The sequence below is a fragment of the Apodemus sylvaticus genome, chromosome 1, assembly GCF_947179515.1.
Source record: "Apodemus sylvaticus chromosome 1, mApoSyl1.1, whole genome shotgun sequence".
Taxonomy (NCBI): Eukaryota; Metazoa; Chordata; class Mammalia; order Rodentia; family Muridae; genus Apodemus; species Apodemus sylvaticus.
In genome coordinates, this window is record NC_067472.1 from 200,579,688 (window position 1) to 200,604,491 (window position 24,804).

Consider the following 24,804-nt stretch of genomic DNA (forward strand, 5'->3'; position numbering starts at 1 on the left):
CAATCACACTTGGAAGAGAGAAGAAAGTAATCATGGGGAAGGCGAGACTTGGGAGACTTCTAGGAGGGAGAGAATCCAGGGAGGGAAAAGGGAACATGATTAACTATTTGTTGGGCAGATGGGGAAGCAGGAGTGAGGCTCTTTGGTCCAGAAGAAGGAATGCAAACAATCAACCTTGGAAGGTAAGAGGTGGGGGGACCTTCTAGAATGTAACAGAGACCTGTGGGCTAAGAAACCCCCAGGACTCATATGGAGGAATCTTAAATGTAATATATAACAGAGGGGAGAGGGAAGTTGTAGAGTTCGCTTCCAGGAGAAAGACAGGGGATCCAGTGAAGAGACAGGGAAAGCATCCCATAGTAAAAAATTTTGACCCAAAATTGTTCCTGTCTGAAAAATAATGACCCAAATTTTTCCTGAGGGAAAAAATGGAGAAGAATGTGAGGGAAAGAAGGTCCAGTAACTGGCCCAAAATGGGATCTAGCTCAAGGGCATGCTCCAAAGCCAGACACTATTTCAGATGCCATGGTGTGCTTACAGACAGGAACCTAGCATTGCTGGCCTCTGAAAGGACCAACAAGCAGCTTAAGGAGTCAGATGCAGATACTTAGACCAAACCAATGCACAGAAGCTGGGGACTCCTGTGTTTGAATTAGGGAAAGACTGGAAGAAGCTGAGGAGGAAGATGACACCAGAGGAAAACCAGCAGTTTCAACTGATATGGACCCCCGAGATCTCTCAGACACCTAACCACCAACTTGGTAGTATATATTAGCTTATATGAAGACCCTAACACATATACAGCAGAGGACTGCTTGCTCTTTCCTAGGTGAATGAAAATACACCTGACTCTTGAGAAACATGAGGGCCCAGGGAGTGAGTACACTTAGTTGGATGGGATGTAGAGGTGGGGACAACATCCTAGAGACTGTGGTGGACAGAGGAAGAATGGGAAGAGGAACTGTAGGAGGGTGGAGCAAAAGGTGATAAAGACTGGACAGTAAAAGATTAAAGATAATTTAAAAAGAGAGATAAATAAGGTAAATTCACACTTAAAAGTTGTATATCATTCAATCCTTTTGGAACATGTTTGTAATATATTTAGTATAAGTGGATTTTCACTTGGCTTCTACCAACGACAATAATGAGTGACTCTGTGCTATGTGCTTGTATAGGAGGATCGTTTTATCAAAACATGAAGGACTACTTCTCTAAGTCCACATAGTGTAAGTGTAAATTAGGCTGTATCCATCCTGCCTAAACCAGAAGCATAGAAGATGCCTTGGGCAATTTTCATGCCAACATCACAACAACCTTCTTCAGGTGTTTCCTAGTGCTGCTCTTTTACCTGCAAATAACATAATTTCACTTTTCTCAATGGATGAATAGTGTTGGATTGTTTAAATGTGACATATTATTACAACCTGTTCTTCAGGAGATAAACATGTAGGCTGCTTCCAATTTCTAGTTATTAGAAATAGAACAGAAGTGAACCTATATAAGTAAATATCTGTTGTAACATATAGTGTCAATTGCATATATGCCCAATATTGGTATAGCTGGATCTTTTGGAACATCTATTTTCATTCTTTTGTGAAAATTCCACCCTGAATTTCACAGGGACTCTTCCAGTGTTCACTCAAATCAACAGCAAATGAGTCTTTTGCTGTTCCCATCATCCTTTCTATCATTTGCTGTCTTTTTAAACTAATCTTAGACATTCTGACTAGAGTAGGATAGAATCATATAACAATTTTCCTTTGCGTTTTGCTCAGCACTGACAGAGATGCCTTAAAATCCTCTCATTAACCTTCAGAATTTTATGTGGAAGAGGAAACAAAAATATTTACTCATGTATTCTAATAACAAAATAAGGCAATGCTTCCTCAATTTTTCATTACTTATCATAAAAGGAGTGGAATTATATGAAATATTATCTCCTACACACACTGATATTATCATAATCATTTCTATTATATTATAAAATATGGTGAATCTTGACTAATTGACCTGAGGAAGGAGAATGAGTGGAAGGAGGAACCTGAGATTATGTCAAGCTAAAGAAACACATGTCATAAAACCACACTTTTTTGAACTTCCTGTCTCCTAAGTGTACTGGCTAGTTTTGTGTGTCAACTTGACACAGCCAGGAGTTATCATAGAGAAAGGAGCTTCATTTGGGAAAGTATCTCCATGAGATCCAGCTGTGGGGTATTTTCTCAATTAGAGATCAAGTGGGGAGGGCCCCTTGTGGGTGGTACTACCTTTAGGCTGGTGCTCTTGGTTTCTATAAGAGAGCAGGCTGAACAAGCCAGGGGAAGCAAGCCAGTAAGAAACATCCCTCCATGGCCTCTGCATCAGCTCCTGCTTATTGATCTGCTTGAGTTCCAGTCCTGACTTCATTTATTCATGAACTGCAATGTGGAAGTGTAAGCTCAATAAACCCTTTCCTCCCCAACTTGCTTCTTGGTCATGATGTTTGTGCAGGAATAGAAACCCTGACTAAGGCACTTAAGTGTACATCCTGGAATCTATACTGTGTTTTTATATGCTGGAAGAAACACCAAAGGGGATCAAAGAGATTCCTATAGCCCTCTCCTGATCCAGCCATAGTAGGTATATTTTCATATACAATACAGTCACAGGTTCCATTTAGGCTTACTCCAATCCATAATGGTGAGGAAGAGGAACTGTCTCAAGATTTTCTCCAAACCACATTATTTTCTTCACTTTGAGTCCTGAGAGTCTCTTACCTCCCATGTCTCTGGTACATTCTGGAGGTTCCTCCCAACCTCCTACCTCCGGTGGTTGCCTGTTTCCATTTTTTCTTCTGGACCTCAGGGCTTCATTCCTTTTCTGTCACCCAATAACAGATAAGAATCCCTTTTCCCCAAACCCTCACCTGTCCACTTTCCCTCCCAGGTCCTTCCTACTCCCTTGTGATTGCTTTCTTCTCATTCCTAATGGTACTGAATCATCCTCACTTGGGTGCTTCTCCTTGTTTATCTTCTTGAGTTCTATGGACTGTATCTTGGGTATTCTGTATTTCTTTTATTTCTTTTGATTTGTGGTTAATATCCACTTATTAGTGATTACGTACCATGCATATCTTTTTGTGTCTGAGTTACCTCATCAGGATATTGTCTAATTCCATCCATTTGCCTGGAAAACTCAGGATGTCCTCATGCTTAAGAGTTAAATAGATCCCCAGAGGATTCCCCACCATGTAATAAGGATACATGCTCTACTATGTTCATAGCAGCTCTATTTATAATTGCCAGATGCTGGAAAGAACCCAGGTATCCCTCAACAGAAGAGTGGATGCAAAAAATGTGGTATATCTACACAGTGGATTACTATTCAGCCATTAGAAACAATGAATTCATGAAATTCTTAAGCAAATGGATGGAGCTAGTGAACATCATACTAAGTGAGGTAACCCAGACTCAAAAGGTGAATCATGGGATGCACTCACTAATAAGTGGATATTAACCTAGAAAACTGGAATACCCAAAACATAATCCACACATCAAATGAGGTACAAGAAGAAAGGAGGAGTGGCCCCTTGTTCTAGAAAGACACAGTGAAGCAGTATTCGGCAAAACCAGAACGGGGAAGTGGGACGGGGTGGGTGGGAGTACAGGGGGAGAAAAGGGGGCTTATGGGACTTTCGGGTAGTGGGGGGCAAGAAAAGGGGAAATCATTTGAAATGTAAATAAAAATATATCGAATAAAAAAAAGATTTTTCTATCAAAAAAAAAAAAAAAGAAGAAGAAGAAGAAGAAGAGGAACGGAGGAGTGGCCCCTTGTTCTGGAAAGACTCAGTGAAGCAGTATAGAACAAAATCAGAACAGGGAAGTGGGAAGGGTTGGGTGGGAAAACAGGGGGAGGGAGGGGGACTGATGGGACTTTCGGGGAGTGGGGGTCCAGAAAAGGGGAAATCATTTGAAATGTAAATAAATATATCAATAAATTAAAAAAAAAAGAAGAAAAGAAAGAAAGAAAAAAGAGTTAAATAGATTCCTTTGTGTAAATGAACCACATATTGTTTCCATTCTGCTATCTGGGACATCTTGGTTGTTTCCAGCTTCTGGCTATCACAAACAAGGCTGCTATGAACATAGTGGAAGACATAACCCTATGCAACAGTGAGGCATCTTTTGTGTATATTCACAAGAGTGGTATTGTAGGGTCTTCAGGTAGATCTACTTATGTTTTTCTGAAGTCTCCAGAATGATTTCCAGAATGGTTGTACCACTTTGCAATCCCACAGGCAATGGATGAGTGTTCCTCTTTCTGCACATTCTTGCCAACATTTGTAGTTAGCTGAAGTTTTCATCTTAGATATTCTGATTGGTGTAAGGGAGAATCTCAGGGATATTTTGATTTGCCACTCTCTGATCACTAAGGACTTTGAAAATTCTTTTTTTCTTAAAATTGTATTTCCCTCTAATTTATTATGTGTGATAATTAATGCTGATCATTATTGGAATTTTATTTATAACTTTCTCTGAGAAAGCATTCTGGGCATGACTCTGAGGATATATTTAATGTTATTAGATTCTGTCTATACTTAAGTAACTGAAATGGTCAAAGTAACAATACAAATGGGATCTACTATTCCTGTCATAGTTCCTGGTATGTATAAAAGGACAAAGCTTACTGAATATGAGGATTCATTTTCCTCTGCTTCTCAACTAGGTGAACATTTTCACTACCTATAAACTCCTGACATCAGAACTACTGTATGATGATAACTTGAGTCTTCAAATAATGAGCTATTTTTCTAATGTAAATAATTTTCTAGAGTTCCTTTTCACAGAAATAGGATATTATTATTTTTTTTAAAAAGTGTTGCTAGAATGAACAGGAGTGAGTTTGATTTTATTGTATTAATAAATTGTTGACTTAGTCATAGAGAGTGCTTTTATAGTTAATAATTTTTATTGAATATATTCTTCATTTACATTTCAAATGCTAAAACCTTTGCCGGTATACCACCTCTGAAAACCCCCAAACCCTCCTCCCACATCCTGGCTCCAATTATATATCCCTCCACATGACCTACTCCCATCTACACCCCCCCCCCCACTGATTTCACCACACTGGGGCATCTATTGAGCCTTCACAGGACCGAGGGCCTCTCTTCCCACTAATTCACGACAAGGAACTCCTCTGACATATTTTGGCTGGAACCATGTGTATCCCTTAGTTGTTGGTTCAGAATATGGGGAGAGTTTTATGTTGAGAATTTGGAAGAATTTGGTCAAATAACTTTTATTTTTTTGAGCAGTACTTAGAGTGACATTCTTTTGTAGTTTGGAAGAAAAAATTTATTAAGTGATTCTAGAGGATCTGTCACATGAAATCAGGTGCCTGATTAACAGAAGTGGAAGAGAGTACTGTAAATGCAATCTTCCAAATACTGTGTAGAATCAAGAGTCAGGCACACTGGAGTCCAAGCAAAAACATATTTAATACCATTCATTAAAATAGATAAGAATATGTAATACATAACATAAAATAATTACAGTGAATGAAACTATTTGTAACAATGAAGCTAAATAAAATACTGAAATTCTTTCTTGTAAGAATCTCTTCTGCTATGGTTAAGAGGGAACTAGAACAGAACGTTGAAATAGCATGACCGCACCTTCTTCAGTCATTAAGAAGTTTCCATTGTGGAAAGTTCTATGTTGATGTTGTTTCATTGTCCTCTGCTAAAGGAAATATAAAAATGTCATAGTTAAACATTCTCAGTTATAGATTCACCCCACTTAAAATAAGACTAAGTTATCAGTATATCTTCTGAACTCTGCACAAAGAATTACTTGAGTTAACACTATATCTGATTTTGAAAGTATTGCCTATTAAGATTCTTCACATACGTGTTGTAGTAAATCTGTTGCAACTTAATATGTATACCAAATGCTACTTATTTGGCAAGATTAACTCTCAAACATCATTTTTTGTACAAGATAGCACAGCTTGTTGGTACATAGTTTAAGCTTATAGTTTAAATTCATGTTGAATGGATTTTAAATAAAATAATTGATTTAAAGAGAACATTTACTTTTATTTTTATTTTTATTTTTCTAAAGGATTTATTTATTTAATTTATGTTTGTGAGTACATTGTTGCTGTCTACAGACACACCACAAGAGGCCATCAGATCTCATTACAGATGGTTGTGAGCCACCATGTGGTTGCTGGGAATTGAACTCAGGACCTCTGCAAGAGCAGTCAGTGCTCTTAACCGCTGAGCCACCTCCCCAGCCTAAAGCGAACTTTTTAAAAATAATTTCATATCCAGAATATCACACACGAATTATATACCATGGAAAGAAAGGAAAGAAATGTAGCACATAATATTCTGGAATTCATACAGGGTCTAAAAAAATTCCATTGCCATACCTACATGTTTGTAAGTTTGTATATATGTGTGTCTGTATGTATACCTATGTATATATTCATATAATCCTACAGAAGTTAAATGTTGTTTAAAACACTTTTCCAATGCTTTAGTATCATGATATGCTCTAATGCTGCTCTGTTATTTTCAAATTTACGAAATCAGGAAATGATGGCATCCTTCCATCTATTTGGTAACTCATTCAAATTCTCTTAAACTGTAGGGACTTCTGCACGAGGAGCAGTAGATGAAATCTTTAATTCTGCAGTATTAGCATTTAAGGTTTCCCACTGTGACCATCTATGGCTTTTTTTTATAACAGCTGACTTACCAGCAGTATTTACTGACATCTTTAAGTCATTTGACCTCTTTTTATTATTATCACAAATGATATGGTCCTCATCTCCAAATATATCAACATTGTTGTCAATCATGATTTGTATAATAGACATCTGTAATACCACAAGGTATAAACAAGATCCTCTATTATTTCACATAGTTTACCAAATTGAAATCAATAAAAAATTGAAATCCAAAATCGTGAGGAAAATAGCAGTTAGTTCAAACAGATATGAACCTGTGAAGTATCTGTCTTAAATGGAGACACAAAGTTCTTTGCACTGTTCAAACATATTGCAAAGAATTGGGGATCTATTAAGCAACGTAATAATTAAGAACTGATATGATGCCAGACTAACTGAATAAAACAAATTAATGACCTCACAGGTTTCTTGAATTGGTGATACTTTGCAGGGTGTGTGAGGAGGTGGAGTTTTCTTTTGATGGTTTGAATGGGACGACTGACTAATTCTAGAAATCATAATTTATGACACCATCTTTGTGAAAACTTTTGGGTGGATTAAGTGGCTTGGCTTCCCCATAGGAGGTTTGTCATTGGTTAGAATTTAAGGTGACAGAAGTCAGGTGAGATTTGCAGTGTCCTTTCTGTGCTTTGTGTTTGCTGCCTGAGTTGAGAGCCACCAGCTCTCTGCCTCCTGTTGGTTGTCCTACCTTCCTGCAGCTATGCTTCTCTGTCATGACTTTGAAGGACTGTAATCTGTCTGGATAGCTAATTCCCAAGTAAGTATTTACTTCTGTAAGTTGTTTTAGTCCAGCTGTTTTATTAAAGCAATAGGAAAATTACTAAGGGAAGAAGGTGGTGAGAAGAGGGATCTTAGGTGAAATAAACTGCCTCCAGATTGGGAAGTCTATGGGATATTGGCTTGATTAACAACTGAATTATTACGGCAGAGATCTCCAGGATGGTGCCACCCTGGAGCTATTATTGAGACAGAGAGATATGTGGTGCAGGACAGGAGGCTGCACTCCTACACAGCTTCTGCTACATTCCTTGTGTCCAGGTTCCTGCCCTGCTTCAGTGTAGTCCCTGACATTTCTCAGTGGTTAACTGGTAACTGGATGTATACCATGAAGTGTAGCCTGTCCTCCAGAAGTTGATTTCATCACTGTTTTATCATAGCAAGTGTAGCAAATTAAGTCACTTTCTAAATTGAACAAGGTATTCCCTGGGCTTTCCTATTCCATTGGTTTTTTTTGTTTTGTTTTTTTTGTTTTGTTTTGTTTGTTTGTTTTTTTCAAGACAGAGTTTCTCTGTATAGCCCTGGCTGTCCTGGAACTCACAATGTAGACCAGGCTGGCCTGGAACTCAGAAATCCACCTGCCTCTGCCTCCCAAGTGCTGGGATTAAAGGTGTGTGTCACCACTGTCTGGCAACATGTAATTCTTATAGGTCTGCTTTTATATGTTACTTGGCCTTTCCCCTTGTAGCTTTTAATATAGTTTCTTTGTCCTCTATATTCAGTGTCTTAGGTAATGTATGCCAAGGGAACAAAGCAACAAGTTGGAGAACCAGGGAGATTAATATAGGAAGACAGATGGTATCCACTGGAGTCCGGGACCGGGGAACAAGAGGCTGTAGTCAGTGTGCTATAGCAAAGCTGGATGTGAGACTCAGGGATTTATTTGATTTGCAGGAGCGGAAGGTGAGGTCAACATCTGCAGTTAGTTCACCTGCTTTCCTGCTTAGAGTATGTATTAGTGTTTTCTCTCTTTTGTGTGTGTGTGTGTGTGTGTGTTTCATTTGTTTTTGTTTGTTTGGTTGGTTTTTAAGACAGGTTTTTTTCTACTGCTTTCAAAAAACCAATTGATTGAGATATCTGGGGTCTGAGAAAGGACCACCTATTCTCTTGAATATTTTGTACAGAAACCAAGAATTTAACTGAAGCTTGGGAGAAGCCCTGTTACCCTCCACCCCCAGGGTTTCTTTGGGTACCTAAGGATATGCTTGACTTCACTTTGTTGATCTTAAACTCAGAGATCTGCCTGCCTCAGTCTCCCAAGTGCTAGGATTAGAGGCCTGTGCGAGCATGCAAAGGTAGTGGCCTGAATAATTTTAAGAAGGACTGTGTAGTCTCTCTGGGCTAAGGCAGGTTTTGATATGCATGCTGTGCAGACAGTTGCAGGGAGTCATGAAGTCAGTCCAGGCTAGCTGCACTGAAATACATGTGTCATAGGAGTTTCAAGTTGCAGTCCTTGGCTCCTCTGAAGTGGACAATTAAGGGTTCCCTGGAAAGTCCATTGTATTGGATGGCGTTTTGCTGGGGCAAAGGCATGAAGAAGTGTTTTCCTGGAGTGGACACAGGGGAAAGACTAAGGCTCCCTCGTGAAGGGACATTAAGCTAAAGCAGACACAGGTCAAAGGATTCTCTGCTAAAGACAAGCACACGTTAGTCTGCTTTACACTGTGTAACTGAGCTGCACTTGTTGGGATTCCATGGAGGGAAATGCACCAAGGGACTTCTGGGGGCGTGCTGCAGTTTCTTGCTGCTTCGGTGGACTTGGGCTGAGCAGCAGCCTGATTTCAGCTGAGTCAGACACACGCTGAGGTGAGACACACGCTGAGACAAGACACATGGAGGACATGTGAGGAGGCTGCCCTTGGTTTGCTTACAGAGCTAGATGCACGATGCCTGTAGGTCTTGCATCTTTGCTGATCTTTGATTCCCTGAGAGAGGCACAGCAGAGACCTTCCCTGGCTTACCTCAGGGCCCCTCCTGCTGACTCAAGCTGAGGCTGAGGCATGGCTGACTCTGCTAGGTAGTGCTGCCGACACGGGTTCATATTTGCTATCACGTCTCTACCAAACTGGACTGCTGATGTATCTATGAGGTGTTTGGGAGTGGATTGAGCTACTGCTGCTGACCTGTGAACTGAACTGCTGATTTTCAGACAACACAGATAGGAGGTACTCCAAAGAACTATGTCTAATCAGGTCCACGTCCCCAATATTGTTTCCTTCCCACCACCTCTGGTAGGTGATGGGGTTAAAGGAAGGTTAAAGCATTTAAGAACCATCATTAAAAATAGGTTTTTAAAAAATTAATGTTACACTCCTGCTTTCTAGTTACTGAGAAACATGCCTGGCTGTTCTGGAACTCACTGGGGAGACCACAGTGGCTTAAAACTGACAGAGATATGCCTGTCTTTGCCTCCTGAGTACTGGGATTAAAGGCATGGACCACCACCCCACCCAGTCAACAGTTCTTAGGAAGCTTCACTCATACCTGTCATGGTGCTGAGCCTGTGCCTACCATGCGGGCCACTAAGAGATAAAGCCACTCTTGTCTTCCCACTCAAGGGGTTCTGCTTGTACTTCCATTCCAACATCTATGACACAAACTGTTCTTCTGCACCTAACTTTTCCTTTTTCCTTTTGTCATTTGGACATTAGTGTTGAAATCAGACACTTTATGAATCATAAGTAAATTGCAAAAGTTAAAAAAATCATGAATGAAAATCAATAATTTACATTTTACAGTCATCAGAATCTTTTCTCAATTTAGAAAAATACAAGCAACATCTATCACATTAAAGAAACATAAGAGTCAACTCTGATATCTCTTCTGTTATCTACTCTAATAGGAACTAATATTGAGAGCACCATTAAGAAATTAGTGTACTTACTTGCCACAGACCAGCTTGGGCATCCATATGGTAGGCAAACTGAGGCAGGCAGCCATTGCAAGTCAAGCTTAGAGCTGCTGACAAGGAATGATCCAGATACCTACAGATGCTGCTGGTAAAGGCAGCCAGGAATTAGAGAAATTACTCCACAGACTTTTTTTATGAAAAAACAAAGCTTACATTAATGGGGCTGGCACTCCCTGAGGGTAGAGGAAAAACTATGAACTCTTTTTAACAAGGGGCCCTCAAAGAAAGATAAGGAAAGAGAAAATTCTTTCTGTCTCTCTGTCTCTCTGTCTCTGTCTCTCTCTCATTCTCTCTCTCTCTCTCTCTCTCTCTCTCTCTCTCACACACACACACACACACACACACACACACACACACACACACACACACACTGAGTGGATGAAACAAAAGACAGAGTCCAGTAACTTCATACACAGAAAGGCACATGCATACAAACACACATACATTCATGCATACAGACCTATACACAGACAGACAGACATTCACACATAGATTGGTTAGAGCAAAGCTCCAGCAAGCAGGCGTCACACACTTCTCACATAGATACATAAATGCACACAATAGGTGGATGGAGCGAGCTCCAACACACACCCAGACAAGCCTTACACAGTTCAGCCGCACAGCATCTTTGTAGGATTCTAGCATAGTCTGAATACTCAGCACTACTCCTCCCCTAAAGACTGCAAATCAGACGCGTATCCCTACAGTGCTTTCCTTGTCCTGTGCCTCCTTTCTTCTCAGATATAATCCAGTGGCCATGAGCATCTTCTGGAAGCTGAGCAAGAGGCAAGCTATCTCATGCACTGCCCCATAACTGGGTCTTCTGGATTTCAGCAGAGAGCCTTTCAGGAAAGAGCCTCATTCTTATACTAGAAGATTGTCACTGGGCAAGGCAGAGAGAGGCCTTCACTGTCAGCAGGTCCAGACAGCTACTTGTCTCTCTCAGTGGCCTGGAGGCCTGGAGGAATATCCAGAAATGTCTCATAGAAGGCTCCAAATGAGTAGCTCCTAATTCTGGTAACTCTCCTTGCAAGTTTCATAAAATACCTTCTCTTGGTGTTGCACCGCAGCCAGATTCCACTTCTCAGGGAAGTATGCACAGGTGACATTTGACATCAGGTTCCCAGAAACTTTTCCATGGAGGACAAAGGACTAACTGCCTCTAGATAGAGAGGAGATAGAGGTGATGCATAGGAAAATGGAGATTATAAAGGTAAAATGGAGAACACTCCTCACATATTCTCTCTACCTCTCTACCCACGCAGATTTATATTCTCCATTTTTAATAATAACACACACACACACACACACACACACACACACGTACACACAAAAATCAAAACAAACAAAAAACAATAATATAAACAATGTTTAAAAATGAAGGAAAGTTTTGATTTGCATTTCCCTAATGATTGATGATGTTTAACATTTTTTTCTTTCTTTTTTTATTGATATATTTTTTTTCCATTTCAAATGATTTCCCCTTTTTGGGGTCCCCTCTCCCCGCAAGTCCCAAAAGCCCTCTTCCCTCCCCCTGTTCCTCCATCCACCCCTTCCCACTTCCCTGTTCTGGAATTCCCCTATACTCTTGCACTGAGTCTTTCCAGAACCAGGGGCCACTCCTCCATTCTTTTTGGACATCATTTAATTTGTGGATTATGTCTTGGGTATTCAAAGTTTCTAGGCTAATATCCACTTATCAGTGAGTGCATACCATGATTGATCTTTTGAGTCTGGGTTACCTCACTTAGTATGATGTTCTCCAGCTCCATCCATTTGTCTAAGAATTTCATGAATTCATGGTTCCTAATGGCTGAATAGTACTCCATTGTGTAAATATACCACATTTTTTGTATCCATTCCTCCGTTGAAGGACACCTAGGTTCTTTCCAGCTTCTGGCTACTACAAATAGGGCTGCTATGAACATAGTGAAGCATGTGTCCTGTCCTTATTGCATGCTGAAGAATCCTCTGGATATATGCCCAGGGTATATAACAGGGTCCTCAGGAAGTGTCATGCCCAGTTTTCTGAGGAACCGCCAGACTGATTTCCAAAGTGGTTGCACCATCATGCAATCCCACCAGCAGTGGAGGAGTGTTCCTCTTTCTCCACATCCTCCAACACCTGCTGTCTCCTGAGTTTTTGACCCTAGCCATTCTGACTGGTGTGAGGTGAAATCTCAGGGTTGTTTTGATTTGCATTTCCCTAATGATTAATGATGTTGAACATTTCTTAAGGTGTTTCTCAGCTCTCGGAAGTTCTTCATGTGAAAATTCTTTGTTTAGCTCCGTACCCCACTTTTTAATGGGGTTATTTGGTTCTCTGGGTTCTACCTTCTTGAGTTCTTTGTATATATTAGACATTACCTCTCTGTGGGATTTAGGGTTGGTGAAGATCCTTTCCCAATCTGTTGGTTGACGTTTTGTCCTTTTGACAGTGACCTTTGCCTTACAGCCTTTGTAGTTTTATGAGGTCCCATTTGTCAATTCTTGATTTTAGAGCATAAGCCTTACATGTTAATGTTTGATAAACTTTTACATAAACTCAGTAAACAGTTGTATTACAAAACTTCTGCTTCTTACCCCAGATAGAGAGCCCAAAACAGACCAAAGTATGTATACCACACAAGTACAGTTAATAAAACAGTGAGTTTTATTGGAGTTATTTACAGAAATACTGGTGAGAGCTTACTCACAGAAGAACAAATGATTCAAAAACTGTTGCACCATCAAAGCCCACCCCAGGACTGGCAAGACCATGAAAATTTTGGGAACCCGAAACACTCCTTTCAGGCAGCTCAACATATTGGACAGAGAGTGCTTCCCAAGGGACGCAGTTGATCTACATCTATTTCACATAGCTGGGTTGGGTTTTGAGTCTTTGCAGCTTGGCTTGTTTGAGAGTGATTCACACAGCGGCTTGCCTTGTTTACTCTTTGGAAGAAAGAGCCTAGAAAATCTGGTTACTTTCAGGGACTCTTGATGCTAGTTGGAGTTGTTTCTCTTCCTGATGAAAAAGAGAGTTCCTGTGGACTAGAAAGCTTCAGTCTCAGAGGAAACTGTTACAGAGTAACAGTGCAAAGCTAGAAGGAGGGTTATCTGAGGTATCTTGTGAGACAGTGCTTTAGAAAGGGTGGACACAACTTAAGTTAGTAATCTAAATAACAAGTACAAAGAACACACGGCCATGGTGATTCGAAGAAAACGTTCCTCTTATATAACCATGCATGCCACAGATAGATGGGTTGAAATCAATCCTGAGAGTGATGATTTCACAGTTATCACTGTCCATTTTCATTTAAGAAATTTTCTCCAGATTTATTAGTCCTTTTGAAATGTGTAAATGAAATACATAGTCTTTCTATTGGTCCCTATACTCAGTGGGACATCATTTAAAAATTAAACTAATTTTTTTCATATACACAGATTATTTTAACAACTGTTATTGGCAATATTTTCAAACTGGAGGCTGCCATAAGTCCTACGTAGGTATGAGCATACCTACAAATAATATGCAGTAAAATTGATTACTAAATGAACCTCCAATAATGATTATTGGAAAAAAATCCAAAAGTCCAAATACAACTTATGCTCCTCAATATACAATATTCACAGAAAGAAACCACAACAGAAATGGAAAATGGGTTGATAATGGGATGAAATGGGTTGAAAATGGATGTATCTGACTCTTGGTTAGGAGGTGTGAACTAGTTTTAAGAAAGTAATCTACCACTGATTAAATACTTATTTTGAGGTATATGTGATGCCAATAGCACCTTCTGCTATATTAATTTCTGCTAAGTTATGCCTCCTTCAAGGGAGGATGTGTGTGTCATCAAACCACAAGTTTCTATATGCTTCAAATCTACCTCAAAATAAATGTAGTAAATAATGGAGTTTTGAATAAATAATATCTAATGTAAATATTTAGAGAATTTGGTAGTTTCAAGTACTCTTACAATGTACTTGGGATTTAAAGAGTTTCTACCAAATTCGGCTGTAGATGAGGGTATTGTGAAGTTTTGGAAATTCATATTTTCCTAACATCTCAACCACAACATACCCCCTATAGAAGCGGTAAACACCCTGCCTGGACAGCTTTCTTACACCAGAGTGAGAAGGTTAGTCTCTGCAGCAAGCGTTCTTTCATCTTCTCCTCTGCTGTGCTCCAGCGAGGATCAGTGCAGTCCCCTGGCACCTTTTACTTGTGGATCTCTGCTGACACTACTTGCCTAAAGTCTGTACTTCTAGCTCCCTGTCTGCTCCGTCCACCCACCCCTGCGTTCTCTTATCTCTCTCATTCTGAGGGCCACTCAGAACTAAGGAAGTCATGACAGCCTTTACCCCTGAGTGCTTTGCTATCCATACCCCGTTCTCCCACAGTTATCTCAGCAATGTCTATGCACAGGAGTCCTGAGTCGTGCATTGCTTTTGTCACGTTTACAGTTTCAAACAGCAGGGAACCAATAAAATGTACTCAGTTAGGTGTCCCTAATTCTTCCTCATGATTAGATTCAAAGTATGAATTTTTATAGAAATATTAGGTCTCATATCAGAAGGTGCATGATAATGAATTTTTCTGTTGGTGGTGACATTAAACTTATCTATTTTGAAATGCTGACTCTCAGGTTGCTCCTAGCAAAGTAACAACTTTTCTATTTGTAACTAGTAAGCATCTTGTGGAGAAGTGCCTATGACTACAAACATCTTCCAGCAAACCACAGATTTCTACAAACGTAAGGGTCAAAGAATTATTCCATAATGGTATTTTTATATATCTATTGTCTTGCCTTTTACTTTAATTTAAAATCTTTAATTTTCTTTTCTTTTTTTTCTACAAGGTCTTACCCTATAGCCCAGGCTAACCTAAAAATATGTGTAGTATAGCTGAAACACTTGTGAGTGCAAGAATGTAGAACACAACTACTATTCAATATATAAATATGACTTATCTAATGATTTTGGTCAGAGTTTAATAGCCAAAATATTACTATAAAATTGTTGTCTGTGGTGTGTGTGTGTGTGTGTGTGTGTGTGTGTGTGTGTGTACTGAGAGGCCAGAAAGTAATATGAGATCCCTCAGAGCTGGAGTTCCAGGCATTTTCAAGATACCCAGCTTGTTACCTGGTGCTAGAATCAGAATTCTAGTTGTCATGGTAGATTAGTAAGCCCTTTTAGCCAGTGAATTATCTTTCCAGCCCAATAAAAGTGTTACTACAGCCAAAGATGAGAAGCAGCGTAACTAGAAAAGAAAGAGGATAGGAAAATGACTTATATGAGATGTAATGCTGGATGAAGTTTATTTCAGTAAATAGCCAAGGTAATGTAAGTGTACAGCTCATTCAGTATGTTTATCTGCTGTGCATATAATATTGAGTATAAAGCAGAGACAGGGCCACATCCAGTCGATTCTTGTTATATTTTTTAAGGTTGACAGTATATTTTAAAAATTAAACTATCAATGCATTCCTTCCCTATTATCCTTTCCTCCCTTCAGCTTCTACTATACCCACCTCAAAGGGACTAGTCTTCTTTAAATGTGATTATCACACACACACACACACACACACACACACACACACACGCAATTTAAATTTCTTTGGGTTTTGTTGTTGTTTGTGTATTTGCTGGTGCACACCTTTAATTGAAGCATTCAGGAGAAAGAGTCAGGTAGATCTCATGTCAGTCAAGTTCACATACTGAAGTTTAAACTACTCAGGGCTACACAGTGAGACCCTGTTTCAAAACAAATACACACACACACACAATTATTTAATATAACTTAGTTTATTTGTTTGTAGCATGTGGGACGGGAGAGGCACACATGAAGAATTAAGATGTCAAGTCGTAGGAGTCTGTTCCATCCAGCTACCTCGTGGGATCCAGGGCCAAACACAGTTACTCTGGCCTGCTTTGAAATGACCAAGGCTTGCTAGTCATAAAACACTTTTTTCTTGAAGAATTTCTTTTGTTTTTTCCATTTTTATTTAAGTTACAAGTAAGGTTTTTCTGTATAGAGAAAATCTCTTATAAGCATCTGCCACAGATTGACCCAGCCGGGGAGTCACGACAGAGGGAAAATCAAGGCTTTGGTATTCAGGAAGGCATTGGTGCAGCGAAATGACAGACAGACCCACCAGAGAGAGGTTTGAATTTGCTGCAACTTTACTTTTTAGTCAGGCATATTTATAATACATTGAGGAACAGATCGAGGTTGGCACACTTCCAGAAACACTCAAAGAATTGCTAAACAAGGTACATTTCCATCTTAATTAGAACAGCAATTAGACATGACATGATGTCCACAGGAACTTTTACTCTGTGAACCGTGATCAAAAGCAAACTATGATCATGAACCTCAGACATATAGTGTTTGATTCTAACTTGTGGTTACTTATTAAAGTTGTGTTAATAATCAACAGGAGAACTTGGGCCTTCAGACCAATTTTTATGCTTAAAGCCTTCTTCTGTCATCAAAAGTCAAAATGCTTTAAATATATACATTACAAGAGCCCTCTATATTGCCTTGAATAGCAAACACCAATGTGGTCTGGCTCAAGCTAATCTATGTCTATAATCTCAAGAAAATTATAGGACCTTCTAACCTTCAATGGTTTTATCCATCTATTACATTTTTATCATAAGTACCTGTGTAAAGCAATAGCTCATCAGTAGTCCTATACTTTTTCATATTTTTTTTCTTCCTGCTACAAACTAGTCATCATTACCTTTGCTAAGGCTAGTGATAAAGACGGACCCTGTTGAAAAGCATTTCAAGACTTTCTTTCACTAAGCTTCAACATGAGTTCATTGAGTTTAGGACTGGAAGCAGTAGGCATAATCACCACATCCTCTTTTTCTTTCCACCGGAATACCAAGTTCTCCTTTATCAATTAACCAGCTTGTAGGCTGGGATCGTGCTGTATAAAGAATTAAGAAGAGGAAGAAGAAAGACACAGTGCAGAACCCATAACCCAGGAAGCACAATATCCTTAGAGAACATCGAGGCCCTTTCTAAGGGCAGAGGTGGGCACACTGCCAGGGACCTCCAGGGAGCCTAGCCCTGAGGGGCATTTTTCTCCCATCTGCCTTAATGACATACTGGCAAGTCACACAGACGACACTGGAGTTGGTGTGGCAAGCATCACCTGACAATAAAAAAACCTATGGCCAATGAGCTGAGGTAGGAAATCGGAGGTGGGGCACCGGCAGGAGAAGAGAGGATTCTGGGAAACAGTGAGAGAATAAAGAGAGATTCGAGAGACACACTGGGAAAGATATTGAAGGAAGACAGTAAGGAAGAAGCAGTCAGGGACAAAAGGAGTGGTAACTAACCAGCAGGTAGATGAATTCAGGATAAAGGGAGATTCGCCAGGGAACACTGTGGAGGCCCAAAGCATGAGATCTGAGCAGAGGTTGAGGAGATGTACATAAACCAGCAGGTGGCTGAACTCAGGATAGAATAAAGAAGGTTAGCACCAGGCTTGGACACTCGAAGCTGAGGACCGGTAAGTAACTGTGTGGTAGAGAGAATAGTTTCATTGGGTTACATAAGTTATGAGTTAGTAAGGAAATGAACTAAAGCTTACAGCCTAGGAATCTATTAATAAATGATTAGTTTCAAAGTCATCACTGTGGGAGCAGGGGCTAGGAGGGAAAATTGATTTTTTTAATCATTTCTGTATTGTTAAATTTCAAAACTGTTGGAGGAGCTGACAAGATGGTTCAGCTGGTAAATTAGGCATTTGTTACCAAGTCTGATGACTTGGATTTAGTCCTGGCAGGGATTAAAGTAATCTAAAATTTTCTAAACCCCTCCCCCCAAAAGAATAGATTGCATTGGATTTGAGGTATGCAGTCTCAGAATTGATTGTTTTTTATACCCTCGTGGCTCTGGGCCGATCTCTTTCACCCCAAACCATTAAGAAGCTCCTTTTGTCTAACTAGTAGTTTAGCCTGCTTAGGGCTAAGAAGCAAAGAAGAGGGCCTCCTCTCCGCCTGTGCCTGGCCGATCCCCACTCCTGGGCTGAAAGCTCTCTTGAGGCCTGTGAAATCAAGAATTGGGGCGTAGGGGTGGAAGGAGTAACTTCAGAGAGTTCTCAGAGAGTTCAGAGCTAGAGTGGCTCTGGCAGCTTAGCACCACCTTAGACCATTCTCTGATCTTCCCCTGACTCGCAGGATAATGACTGAGAAACCAAGTAGACTCAGAACAGGGGCTTGAGACCTATTATTGACTTCAGCTACCTCAGTTCCTGAAGGATCACCCTGGGACAACTTTGCCTTGGGTGCAGATCATAGGGTCCAGGGACTTTGACCTCAGCCAAAAAGTGAAAGGGAGCTAAGAACAACCCTGGGAGGCCTGGGAACTTTCCTACCTCAGTCAGGAAGGGCAGGAAGGAGAGCCTGGTGCACATGCTGAAGCCTGCAAGGACCGGTCCTTCCCAGTCTTTGTGCCCTGCTGCTTTCCAGCCTGGCAGTGGGGTTGCCAATGTCAATGTGACCTTAGCCAGGTAGCTCTTAGGGCCTCTCTCTCCTCAGATTTACCCTTGGTCTGTGTCATCTCTGGAGGTCCCAGCTCAGTTGTAGCTACTCTGGACTCTCCTGCTCATATTGAGATTAGTGTTCATTCCTTGTTAACTTGATATTTTTTCTTTTTTCTCTGGGGGGGTTATTTGTGTTTATGTGTGAGGAACTGTTGACTGGCTGTGCACAGGAATGGAACGCTGGTGCCCATAGACTGCAGCCTGCTCCATCTTCCCTAGCTGTGCCTGAGGCAGCTTGCTGGGGATCCTGGCTTCTGAGAGAACAGGTGTCCCCCCCCCCCTTGCTCTACACTTGTTCCTGTTCTTTGACATAATTTTAGTGAAGCTGAAAGCACAGTTCAGTAATAGATTCCTACCTAGTTGTGTAGGAGTCTGCAGAGTTAGGACTTGTTTATTCTTGGCAGGAAGGATACTCCTGTGGGCTGGGAAAAGAATACAATGAAACATTCTTCTGGTAGTCTCTCAAGGCCTGCTTAAGCACTGCAAAAGCATCCTAGAAAATCTACTGAGAGTGTTTAAGTATAAAATGGACCTAAAACATAATGAAATTTGCCTTACTTTTATCAGAGTTTGGGGACAAAGCACAAAATAAAACTTGGGGAGAATCCACTTGAGTGCTGGGAGCTCTGTAGCAGCATGGGAGCGAGGGACCACAGCAGGTGGGGTGGCTTGAGGTTTAGGTACAGGTGTGAGGCCACATGATTTCCCCATTGCTCACCCCCCATTGCTCACCCAGTAAAGTTCTGCTCTCATCCCACAGATTTACAAAGAGGAGCACCCCCATTTGTCCTGGAGCCTTTCAGGATGGGGAGCATGCCCACATCTGGTGCTTCAGGATGCCACCACCAGCTATGAGCTTCACAGGAGTCCTTGCCTGCATGCTAACTTTACCCTGTGTAGTGGCGTCAGCCAGAGCTGCCGCCAAACCTCCTAACACAGAACTGTGGATTGTGAGTAGGATGGTAAGTGAGGGCTGACTCAAGGAACCTGCCAGTGGGTTTGGGTATGTGGGGCCATGGTGGCGGCCAACAGAACTTTGGGAAGAGCAAATCCCGTGGGTGAGGATGTGTATTAGGTTGACCGGCAGCACTGATTTCCCCCTCTAATCCACAGACTGCTATGTGGCAGTTTATGAGGTGTCAGGAGCCTCAGAGCCACTACTCAAGTGGTTCTCCGTGACTGTAGTCCCCGGGGCTCCTCAGCTGAAGGTTTCTACAGCTTCTTTGATCATTCAATTCCTAGATGAGAGACCTAAAAATTTCATATTAATAAAAAGGCTTAGTGAGCACTAGAGCTGGGCAGATATCTACCCTCTCTGCTGTTATGTTGACCTCCCTGCCAATAATCCCACAGTATGATTTGTCATATTCATCTAGGCTGCTCTTACTCCACCTGGCCAGCCCTCATGGCCATGTTTTCAAGATTCCTACCCCATGATCTCTTCTCTTCTCTCTACCTTCTTCTCTTTCCCCTTGTAGTATTGCCCCAGACCACAAAGATAATAGTATTGTTGTTCTTGCCTGAAGACAGACTCACTTACATTGTGAATGAATATACCATCCTATACTATCACAGCTGTTTTCTTAATGTTCTTGAATTTTAGCAGAATGGCTATTGGCCAAGGTAACTTCAGCCCACAGTGCATGTTTTATTTCCCTATTGGTTGTCAACTTGTTCAGATGCCTCTATTAAAATATGAATTTCAGATTAAGTTTACTCAGCTTCTAGTGTAGTGTTTTGTCACTTAGAGGGTCATTAGGTAGCTCAGTACAATTTTTTTATTGACATCTTTCTGCATTTTTCTCATATGCAGTCCCATTTGTACATGAGAATTGTGTATGCCTCTTAACAAAACCCTTTACATCTTGTGAATTTTTGCACATGTTTCAAATTGAGCATGGAGAATTCCTAAAACTTAAAACATAAAGCAAGAAGAAGGGGTAAAGATGATGTTTTAAAACCTCAACAGTGATCATAACTTTTTTTTAAAAAGTCCCTTGCCTTTTTTTGTATGTATAGGAGGCATCACATCTCTCCTGAAACTGTCTGAAAGGCGTGCTGACCATATCCTCTAAGCCAAGTCATTTTCCTCTACCACTAGATAGATACCTCAAATACACTCATTTATTTTCATGTTTTGAATCATCCACTTCCAGAGTTCCTAGTTACAAAACACTTAAGGAGTTAATAGCTGGCACTTCAATGGGCTATATTGGTCAAAGAATTACTAGAAGAAAAAGGGTTTAAAAGAGCACCCTGTATCATCTTATGGTTCTGTGGGTTAGAAGTCCATACAGATGAGTGGGTTCTCGACTTAAGATCTGAAACCCAGTGCCAGTATGGGAGGGCTGGGGAGAAAGCCACTTCTAAATTGTTTCTGGTTGTAGACATTGAGTGAACTTTTTAATGCAGCTATAGGGCAGAAGCCTTGTTGACTGTTGATCAGAGCTCACACTCAGCATGAAAAGCCTTCTCTCAAGGCCTTCTTTGCAGCTCATCATCTTCAAAGTCAGCAAGGGCACTCTAAATCAGTCCCAAGTTTCAAATTTCTCTGACCTCTCTCCATCTGTCACCAGCCATAAAGAACACTCTGCTTTTAGAGGAATGTAATGAGATTGAGCCCAATCACATGGCCTCTCTTTTGATTATCTCAACGTCAAGTCATTATTATTTTTAATCACATCTTCAAAAATTCCTTTAACAATAACATTATATGATCATGAGCTGAAAATATGATAAAAATCCAAGAATTAATTAAATGTGACTCTCATCAGATAAAAATTTGTGGCACTGATTACCAGCTGGACATGTACAAAGCCAAAACTAGAAGAGAGACAACTCAGGGAGCGGCACATCTCAGCCTCAGCACTGTTGGCATATGTGTCCAGATGCTGGGATGGGTTCCTCCCCCAGAGGGTCCCTAACACTTGCTTATGGGATCCATTATCATTATTTTGACATTGTTTTTTAAAATAATATTTATTTATTTATTTTATGTGAGTACACTGTAGCTATCTTCAGACACACAAGAAGAGGGATCAGATTTCCTTATAGATGGTTGTGAGTCCACATGTGGTTGCTGGGAATTGAACTCAGGACCTCTGGGAGAGCAGTCAGTGCTCTTAACCTCTGAGCCATCTCTCCAGCCCCTATTTTGAAATTATTTTCTTTTTTTAAAAGATTTATTTATTTTGTGTATGTGAGTACACTGTTGCTGTCTTCAGACACAGAGAAGAGGGCATCAGACCCCATTACCGATTATTGTGAGCCACCAGGTGGTTGCTGGGAACTGAACTCAGGAACTTTGGAAGAGCAGTCAGTTCTCTTAACCATTGAGCTATCTCTCCAGCCCCGTATTTTGGAATTCTTAACACTCTGCTCACACAGCCATGTAAGAAAATACTTCTGTGTCAGAGATGAAAACAAGACTTGAAGGGATCGGTGAGCATCCCCTAAGGCCACTCAGCTCCATGGGAATAGAAATAAGGCTAAGTGTCCATGGCCAACCATCCATGTCCCTAGAATCCTGCACGGGCTCCTGAACCTGCCATGTGGTGTGTCACCAGCTGGGTCACCAGAGTGCATCTCACAGTTCTGAAGGAGTCTGGAGCTGAAGTGTGAGGAGGGTCTTGTTCCCTTGGAGCATTGCAGAGCAGCCTTCCCTTGCCTCCTGCAACTCCTTGTGGTTTCTGTCCAGTCTTCCCATACTCTGACGTGTAGATGTCTCACTCCAGTCTCTCTGATCAAACATCCTATGGACACGTCTGAGTCTTCAAATGGCCTTAATGAGGACTCCAGTCATGGGGTTGGGACCTGTCCCAGCAGCACTGCACAACCTCATCTCAAGTCCCTACATCTGCAAAGGCACTACTTGCAAAGGAATCCACATGAGCATGAACTGGGGGGGGGGGGGGGGGGGAAAGGGCACTATTTGATCCACTGCAATCATTGGGCCATACTGCCTCCTTCAAGGGATATGACTGCTCTAAGGAACTCTTTGGTCCAGGAAACCATGAAAAAAAAATGATCTTTTGATATGGCATGACTGAAGATATATTACCATTTGGCAATTGATCAAGCCAGCTCATAAAAATGACAGTTGTCTTTTACCTGCTCAAACAGGAAGCAAAAATTCATCCTTAACTGATCTGTGCACCTTGCACATTCCATGTAAATATCTCTTTAGAACAAAATATTGTTTGTCAGGTTATATATTACAGAATGACATACCAAGAAGGCAGCTCTGATAAGTTCACCATCATGAACTGACCTGCTGCTCCAGCTCCTTGCCTGATCTTGACTCATACTGATGCTGTTTCCAGAGATTTGCACACTTCTCCTATCATTGCTCAATGTCTGTCCCAAAGCTTCTCTCCATTGAAGATGCCCACAGTTCAGTGCCATCAAAGGCCACAGTGTGGTAGTGGCTGTACTGGGGTGTCCTCAGACCACACAGATAGAACCAGAGTAGGGACGGCTCTACAGAGAAGCCCTCCCTGCCAGAAGCTTAGCCCTGACTCCTGGCAGGCTCCAAAAGCCCAGGCTGGCAATCCACTTGCCACTCTCCCAGCTCCAGCTCTCCCTGGGTAAAACCATCAAGAATCGACTTGTGCACTATGCTGCCCTCTTGTGGCCACTGGGAGTCTACACACAGACAATCTGGGCAAGCAATAAGCCAGAGGCTTTAAAGTTTGTTTACTGCAACCTCAGACAGGGATGCCCAAGGAACACTTAGGAGAGGCACTTGTTCATGTACAAAGCAGCCCCCAGATACGCACGCACACACGCACAACACAATTTACTGTTTCAGGAAGCCTGTATTAGGACTTTGAGTCTCCTTTCTCTCTCCAGAAAAAATCACGAATCTTTCCTGCCACTGCAATCCCTGAGCCTCAGGTGCAGACACCAAAGGGCATTGGGAGGAGACCTAGGGCAGCAAGTCTCCAGCATCTCTGTCTGCTTTGTGCTCCTAGCTCACTGGGCGGTGACATATCAGTTCATCTGTCCATCAAGTTCCTCCTCTGAAAAAACTGATCTAGCCCAAATTATCCTCCACTTCATTTTCCTGATTTATGGTTCAAAGTCTTGATCTTCTACCTAACTCAAGTCCTCCCAGACATCCAGAAACAGAAACAACCAACATAGTATTAGACTCCTCACGGAGCCTGTGAAGGAGGTCGGTCACATCACCCACTTAATAATGTCCCGTGACCCTGCAGGAAAGGACAAGTTAGCTAACCCCGCTGCAGGAGTAGAAACTGAGGCCAAAGAGGTTCTATGATATAGCAAGTCCATACAACCATAGGGCAGCAACAATAGGGTTTGCCCAGCAATGTTTGTGCTGGACTCTCCAGCTGTCTCCATGGGGGGACAATGATTGTCATCTCTCATGCTCCTGGCTTTTCCCTACAGGACAGAGATGATACATCTACAAGCAAGAGACGCAACAAGTGTAGGAAGAGGAAGGGGCCGCAGGCAGTGAAGACTACAGATTCACAGAGACAGCAAAATGGAGGCCCAGGAAAACCTAGGACTCCCCACCCAGGTATGCGACTCCCAATCTCAGCTGTCAACTCTAGCTGACCAGCTCTTTAGATTCCCCACCACACACCCTCTCTTGTATCTGAAGAGAGTTCTGATACCCTAAAGCTCTAAGAGAAGTTACCCAGCCCTCTCCTCCCCTCTCAATGTGGGAAAGCTAAGGGTGCCTGGAAAAAGGGTGGAACACAGCCTCCAGGAAGGCCAGTACTTTGGGAACAGATTGGGGAGAAACCAAAGCCTCCCACCAAAACCTCCCTGTCCATTAGAGGTCTGTCTGAGGCTTGGTTGTTCTGCAAA

General features: G+C 41.4%; 1 long non-coding RNA gene across 6 annotated transcripts in view; it reads right to left on the reverse strand.

Annotated features, from left to right (window-relative positions):
• Positions 1–5,474: 5,474 nt before the first annotated feature.
• Positions 5,475–24,804, reverse strand: part of LOC127675187 (uncharacterized) — a 127,828-nt gene continuing 108,498 nt past the window's right edge. For 3 of the 6 annotated variants that reach the window (XR_007975445.1, XR_007975447.1, XR_007975443.1), the window contains 3 exons: positions 11,471–11,585; positions 10,397–10,508; positions 5,476–5,720 (listed from right to left, as the gene is read on the reverse strand). This is a non-coding gene — a long non-coding RNA (uncharacterized LOC127675187). Of the gene's footprint in view, positions 5,721–10,396; positions 10,509–11,470; positions 11,586–24,804 lie in introns of all 6 variants that reach the window. The other 3 variants (XR_007975448.1, XR_007975446.1, XR_007975444.1) reach the window with 3 other exon arrangements.